The sequence below is a fragment of the Sapajus apella genome, unplaced genomic scaffold (assembly GCF_009761245.1).
Source record: "Sapajus apella isolate SASKATOON/1434 unplaced genomic scaffold, GSC_monkey_1.0 scaffold54, whole genome shotgun sequence".
NCBI lineage: Eukaryota > Metazoa > Chordata > Mammalia > Primates > Cebidae > Sapajus > Sapajus apella.
This window is the reverse complement of record NW_022436994.1, coordinates 3,116,231-3,124,212: the sequence shown is the minus strand read 5'-3', so window position 1 is coordinate 3,124,212 and position 7,982 is coordinate 3,116,231.

Genomic DNA, 7,982 nt, shown 5'->3' with positions numbered 1-7,982 from the left:
CATATGAGAGCCAAAATGTTCCTGAGTCCCCAATTTAATCAGGGATTTTTCATTGCTGAAGTCACAGGGCTGGTGTCCAGGAGAGAGAGACCCACAAAGGAAACACTGAAGTGTATTTTTCTCAATCTCTTGATGGCCGTTATTTCTGCATATCATGAAAATGCATTGTTTTATAATGGTTTCTTTTATGTGTTGGAGACTTAATAAGAGAGAACTTGCGATTATTTCACACAGAAAGTACTTTGTATTTCAAAATTATTTATAAAAAATTACTTCTGTGACCTGGGCTTGGGACACTTGATTAAGTGTCCAGATCAGGAGTCTTACAACAGAGATTGCTATTTGCCTCGATCTGTTATGTCCCAAAAGGCCATTGTTTCATAGCCCCACTAACATTTATCACACGCATTTAATGGTATGTCCTTTGTCCACTCTAACCATCAGAAATCTGTGGCTTATTCAACTTAAAATAAAATCTCCAGAGACCCGTATAATAAGTGTCTATATTGTTGTAAGATCTCAATACAAATTTGCTGACTGCCTTTGTGACTGAATGGCTGAATTAATGAGGATCCAGCCAGCCATGCCCCATCAGGTTGATATATATGGAGCACAGTGACTGCCTCATACTCTCAGGCTCCCCCTTGTATCTGAAATCCACTTTCTTTCACCTCTTTTTTCATAGTCAGAATTCTGAGTGAGGAAAGTAACACTGGCCTGTCAGACCCTATCATCAGTTAACCCAACCCTGACAAGCATTGCAGAGACCAATACTGCAGGTATATCTGCCGTCAACCAAGGTCCAGCCGGCTGGCCAAACATCATTGCTGTTAATCCAAAAATAGTTCCATTTTTTTTAACAGGCCAATTGCTCCTAACAATAAGTTGCAAAACACTCAAGACCCAACAACCACAACTTTGTGACATAAAGTAATCATCGTTAAGAAAACCTTGGCTTCTTAAGAAAGGCTCTGCCATTATTTCATCAATATTTTTAATGACCTCAAATATGGCTATTTAAAAGGGATCCTTCACTATTTCATCTCTTGTAATTCTCAAAAAGGCAGGTAACATTATATTTACTCTGCTCAATGGATGTATTTGAGCTCATTTTTAAAGGTACTCACTGTTATTCGCAACACAAGTATACCTGATCATAGCATTTACAGAGAATAGCATATGAGTACATATCTTTAAGCCAGTTATAAAGAATAATTTCTTTCTCAATATTATATTGTGAGTTTTCTAGTTTCACATTAGGTTTTATTTTATGGATTAATAAAAAATTCAAATACTGTGAAATACCTTAAAAGTTGGGTGGTATTGTTACCAGTGAAGGATGTCCAGGTTCTTGGCATTTTGAACAAAGAATTGGACAAAATGCACAAACAAACCAAGGAGAAAATGAAGTAACAAAAGTGGAGAATTATTGAAAATGACAGTATAGTCCACAGGGTGGGAGCCAGCTGAGCAGGGGGCCTCTGTGACAAGGCCTCTGTGACAGAATTTTCTGGGGTTTAAATAATCTCTAGAGGTTTCCCATTGGCCACTTGGTGTAGAACCCTTGCAAATGAAGTTGTGACCTCGCAATCAGTCTGATTGGTTGTGGGAAGCACCCAATCAGAGGCTAAAGCAAAGTTACAAAGTTACACTCTTGTGCAAACCTATGATTGATTGCTTTCCACAACCAATCAGAGATAATTCCTGCTTCTGCAACCAATCAGGCATACATTAAATTTTCCAGATGGGGAGGGAGTTTTCAAAGGGAGTAATCTCCAGTCCTTTTGTTACTTAGGTGTGGAAAGTTGGAGTTTTCCTTTTGATTTAGTTCTAGGAAGTCGGCACAAATCAACCTTAGGTTTCCTGCCTCCAGATCTTCTTCTCCTGCCTCAGTATCCTAAACCAGAAAGGAGAGGGTATCAGACTTCAGAAGAAAACAGCAACAACCAAAATGTATTTATATATAAAAATAGATGTAGAAAAAATAATCCCACTCCCACTACAGGAGTGATGTCAGGGAGCCACAAGCTCAGAGTTAAAAGATACTGAAGGGAGCTTTGAGATAATTTTTGAAGAAAGACAATCAATTTCCAGTACAGAGGTCTATTGGCCTCTTCAGCCACTGATGCTAAAGAGTGACATTTGTGTGCAAATAGAACAACGTGTACAAACACAACAAAGGCCAGCAGGGACAGGGACTCACACCTTACAATGAGCAGAAAACTTGTCATGCTACAGAAGACGTCAGCATAACTCTCTTCACGTCCTAATTGCAAATACTGGAAAGAGGAAAAATGAACAGCAGAAAGTGGAATGGCAATCCTTAAATATAAAGTTGAGCAGACAGCCATATAGATCACTCGGTATTTGAGGAAAGTGTATACCATGAGAAATGAAAACAAGTCAGTAAAAGAAACTAACACCTGAAGAAACAGAATTGATGAAGGAGTCAGAAGACTGATACGATTAAAATTTATGGCTTTAAGAAATCCATGTTATGGCCGGGCGCGGTGGCTCAAGCCTGTAATCCCAGCACTGCGGGAGGCCGAGGCGGGTGGATCACGAGGTCAAGAGATCGAGACCATCCTGGTCAACATGGTGAAACCCCATCTCTACTAAAAATACAAAAAATTAGCTGGGCATGGTGGCACGTGCCTGTAATCCCAGCTGCTCAGGAGGCTGAGGCAGGAGAACTGCCTGAACCCAGGAGGCCGAGTTTGCGGTGAGCCGAGATCATGCCATTGCACTCCAGCCTGGGTAACAAGAGCGAAACTCCGTCTCAAAAAAAAAGAAATCCATGTTATATATTTAAATAAATACTTTGAGGAACAATCAAACACAAAATTTGCAGATTATAAATTTAATCATTTGATTTCAAAAACCTCAGTAGATGAGATGATTAGCCCACTAGATACAGGAGCAAAGACAGCTAGAAATTGTGGTGATTAAGCTGATTATTTAATGAAGAGCAAAGGTGCAGTGTGACTTCAAATATATATGACATAGGCCGTATATTCAGAAAGTACAACATTTGTTAGGAATTCCAGAAGGAAGTAAATGGGCAAAAGACAAGAGAAAGGGAGGAGCATTTAAAACTTGAGGATGTGAACTTTAGAGTGAAAATGTGCACTAAATATATGCTAAATGTATCTCTATCTCTGCTGCTGGGTAGAACTTGTGATTGATTGGTACATCCTAGTATACGAATGGCAGATAGGAATTTGGAATACACATATGTGTGATGTGGCTGGTGGGTGAGTACGGTGGAGAATCGTGACAGGGAGTACAACCTTATAGGGTTGTCTATTAAAAAAATGCAAACACTAATTATATCTAGAAATATTAAGTATATGTAAGGATATGTGTTAATATTGAAGAGTAAACACTAGCCAAACTGAAAAATTGCATATTTTTAGAAATAATTGGGGAAGAAAGGTCAATAATTGTCAAGGCACTCGAAACGGCAGAATAAAAGGAGGAAATGTATATTAAAATAAAACATATAAAATATAACACATGAGGCAAAATATCAAGAAAGATAACACAAGTATGTGATAGATTAACCCTTCCTTTTAAAACATAATCATTGTTTTTTTTGTTTTGGTTTTTGAGACAGAGTCTCACTTTGTTGCTCAGACTGAAATGCAGCGGCGTGATCTCAGCTCACTGCAAGCTCTGCCTCCTGGATTCAAGTGATTTTCCTGCCTCAGCCTCCTGAGTAGCTGGGATTACAGGCGCACACCACCATACCCAGCTAATTTTTGTATGTTTAGTAGAGACGGAGTTTCACCATGTTGGCCAGGATAGACTCAATCTCCTGACCTCATGATCCACCCACCTCGGCCTCCCAAAGCGCTGGGCTTACATGCAGGAGCCACCTTCCCGGCCAAGATAATTGCTGATTTTGATAAAAATAAGTAGCTAGCTGTTTCCTGTGTTTTAGAGACATACTATAAACCACACAAATAGTTTAAAAGTAGAGGAATGGAGGAGATATAGAACGTTAAATGCTAATAGGAGAAGTAAATGTAGCGAAATTAATGCAGAGAAAACAGAATCCAAGCTTAAAGTGAAAAGGGGAAAAGGAAATACATTCGTATTGAAAAGTGTTTGAGTCTGCAAGATGACATAATATTCAGGATCTTTAATGATTTTGAATCAGAGCTTCAAATCATACATGGGAACAACCAGAAATAAATGGAGAAATTGGTAATTTGGCCATAAAGAGTAGCTGTATCATAACTTTTGAAGAATAGACAAATTAAGATGTGTATACATATATATATCTTAATACATATACCTATATATTATACATATATTGTATACGTATATATTATATTATACACACATATATATAGCCCACTTCTATAGTATTTGGCTATTATGTTTCTTTTTATTTGGTACATTTATATGAAAAGCTTTCTATATTTTATACGCTTATTTCAAAAATATGCATGTAATAACATAAAAGCACAGGCTTGCTGTATTACAGAGAAGGCATTTACCTTATTATGTACTTACTTTCATTTGATGTTATTTAGTTTTTACTTAAAATACTCATATTAAAATTGCATATCAAATTTTAAACAAAAGCATAATCAAATGAAAAAGTATACATTTTAAAATAAAAATGAGTTGTTGCACAAGTAAATTCTTTCTGGAAAAAATAGAAAAGAGAAAATAGCTACAATTACAGGGGATATTTGAAAAATTGCAATAAAATATGTACACCATTGTGCCAAAAGTTTTAGAAATCGGAGCAAAATGAATCATTCTATAACTTGACTCCAAAGAGGCAATTTGGATAGACTACTAATTAGAGAAAAATAGAGACATTAGCCAAAGAGATTTTTCCTAGAAAATTGTGTTAAGCTCATAGTTTTCCAAGCAAATTTCCAATAAATAAATCATTTTTAGCTATAGTTTTTCATAAAACGAACAACAAGAAAAACGCTATCACCTTAGGCTTCATAACTCATGTGTGAAGCTACCACGGCCCTAACTGAAAAGCAGAGGACAGGCCCTAAGTAGAGAACTCTGAGCCATTCTCACATTAAATAGATGGAAATATGCTCCAAAGGGCTCTAGTCATTTATGCTGAAAAGACAGAGGAATATAACCCACCACAGTGTATACGCTCTGTTCCATAACATTTAGACTAATGGGTCATAACTAAAGTGAAAGCAAGAAGGGGAATTTCCTGATGATTGAAAAATATGGGGGATCCAGAGCAGTTGTGTAGCTGAAGCCAAATTACTCTAATTGGTTGAAGATCTGTACACATACCTAGACACACCACATACGCACACACACACAGACACACACACAGACACACATTATGTAATTAGTAGGACAGATGGGGATATAGGTCCCTTCCTGGACACTAGAAATTATGATCTTAGCCTAGATCTTGGAATAAGGAAGCTGTTATTTTATCTTGGATGGAAAGAAATCAGAAAAATTCAGCTTACTGATGTTGTGGCAGGAAGTGAGCTGCTGTCCCTAGTCAGAGATGAAAGCAGAATTCCTAGCAGGAGAGAATCAGAATCCAGTACTGTATGTAGGCCTGTGCACTAAACAGGAAGTTTTTAAACCACAGCAACCTCAGCATCAGCGGGAACTGGTCAGCCTGCAGGACACAGATGGAAGCAACCATGAGAAAGCACGGGGAGACCTCAACACCTGGGGCTCGAATGGGGCTTCCTAGGAGAAGCTGCAAGGAAGGATCAGAGACAAGTGATCAGAGCTACCTCCAGGAGTGGCTGTACGTTTAGACAAAGACCAAGAAAATTCTCAGTCCCAGCAAATGGGAACTTTACAAACCAGAACATTCTGAAAGATATTTTCCTATACCTTTGCCTAAACACCTCAGAGAAAACACGAAACTATGAAACAACAATAAATAAAGGTGAATCCATAAATTAAAATTATATTGTCATTTATTTTAAAATCTCTTGTGGACACTAAATAGCAGCACTGTTCTTTCAGTCACTTACAGTACTTCCCCATTCCTTGAAAATACAGCACTGTCAACTGAAGGTCGTTTTTGTTCATTGGTTGTTTCCTCATACATGCATACGGTGGCATGAGGGGCTAACGGGATCCCCAGGGTTCCCTTTCTCATTCTCAGAATTCCTTATGATATGTAAGTCACGTACATTGCCCAATGCTGTTTATAAGAAATGTCATATATTTCTGAAATCAAAGTTAGTGTGGCTTTAAGTGAGAAGTCCAACTTCTCTTCTTCAGAGGGTGTGAAAATGCTATGAGAGTCAGGTGGGGAGCCCTCCTACTATAAAGTTCTAAAAGAAATGACCCTGCCTCATGATGGGGATGTTTCTCAGCTTTTCCTTTGCTGTCCAATGATGTTGCTGACAGTTTTGGCCCTCTTTACCCATGGAAGCAAGATGGGATTCTCTTGCTCAGCCGGGGGACTGTGGAGTTGGGGAGGGAAGTGTAATGCCATTTGCCCCAGGCAGTCCCTTGGGCATCCGTGCCTGACCCTGCTCCTGTGGAGTCGTTGGTGCCTATGTCTCGGTCTCTGTCCCATGACAACAGCATTGTCCTCGCCTACTGTCCCTCCCACAGCCTTCCCCGTCTACTCATCCCTGCCTTCTTCCTGACTTTTATTTCACAGATGAATTGACCATGGGGAATTTCTTGTCAGTTCAGCTTCAGGGATACCTTCAGACTGTGGATTTAGGCAAAGAGCATCCTTAGAAATGCAATAACTAGCTTCCCATTTCTGAAATATGAATAACATACTTCTTCCAAAAGGAGAAAAGCTATTTGTTTGATTAGTCATACTTGCTACATTAAATTTTCAATAGTTCCTCTTAAAAGAAATCTCTGCAATAAAATGAAAATCTTGTGAGCTATAGGAGAAATATCCCCAAATGTATTATTTTCCTAGCCTGGTTAAAATAGTTGATAAATGGTTATTTTAAAAAATTTTCACACACACAGACACACACACACACACACACACACCATGAATTTAATGGCAGTTGATATGTTCAATAGTAACAGTACTGGGTATAAAGTATTGAATAAAGCAATATGCTAGAATTACTTCCATTTTCTGAACGATAAATCCAATCTAATTAAATCTGATTTTGAATGCTGTGGACTTCAAATGAGTTTTTAAAAATATCTTTCAACTGCTTACCAGCCTTATTTGGTATGCCATATTTTGAATGCTTTGTTCTTAAAGAATATCAAATGTATTTTCCAAAGCATTTGCAGAAAAGAAGAAACTCTTTTCTCTACAAACCGCTGTAAGCAAAGATCATTTTTCAAGCTAATGAAGTCTTAGTGTTTTCCAAATAATACTTAGGGAAACATCAAAGGAAAGATCAGTAAACACCATTCCATGTGTAGACATTATGGAATGTAAATATTTTTCACTAGATATTCATAAAGATAGCAGCTATACATGAATTTACACTTACCGTATATATGTATAAAATCCCATTATACAAAGGATCCATCACATTGGACTCATTGTAATTTCAAGGAAGCCCAGACAGATACTAATATAGATCATGTTGCTGAGAATGATATATTCCCCAAAATACTTGTCGTTAACAAAACAAAAGGTAGGTTATGTAGAGAGTCATTGTATAACCTTATCATTTATCAACTTCCTCTAAGATTATTTTTATTAGGCTATGATGAAATCATTGCTCATCAAGACCACATTCTCTGTAGAAATTTAGGGGCAGGGTCATTAACAAAGTTAATGAAAACAGTCACAGGGACTCGGGATGTTCTCATTGTGGAATAACTCAGATGGAATGATGTATCACAAGACTCGTTAATTATATCAGAAACTAAAAATATGTAACTTTCAAATTACAATTTCATATTGTCTATAAAATTTATGTGTTTGAAATAGCAGAATGTTTCATTTTAAAAGGACTTCATGAGCATAGCACAGTGTTTAGGTTTGGAGCCAAAAAAACCTCAGTTTTAGTCTTTCC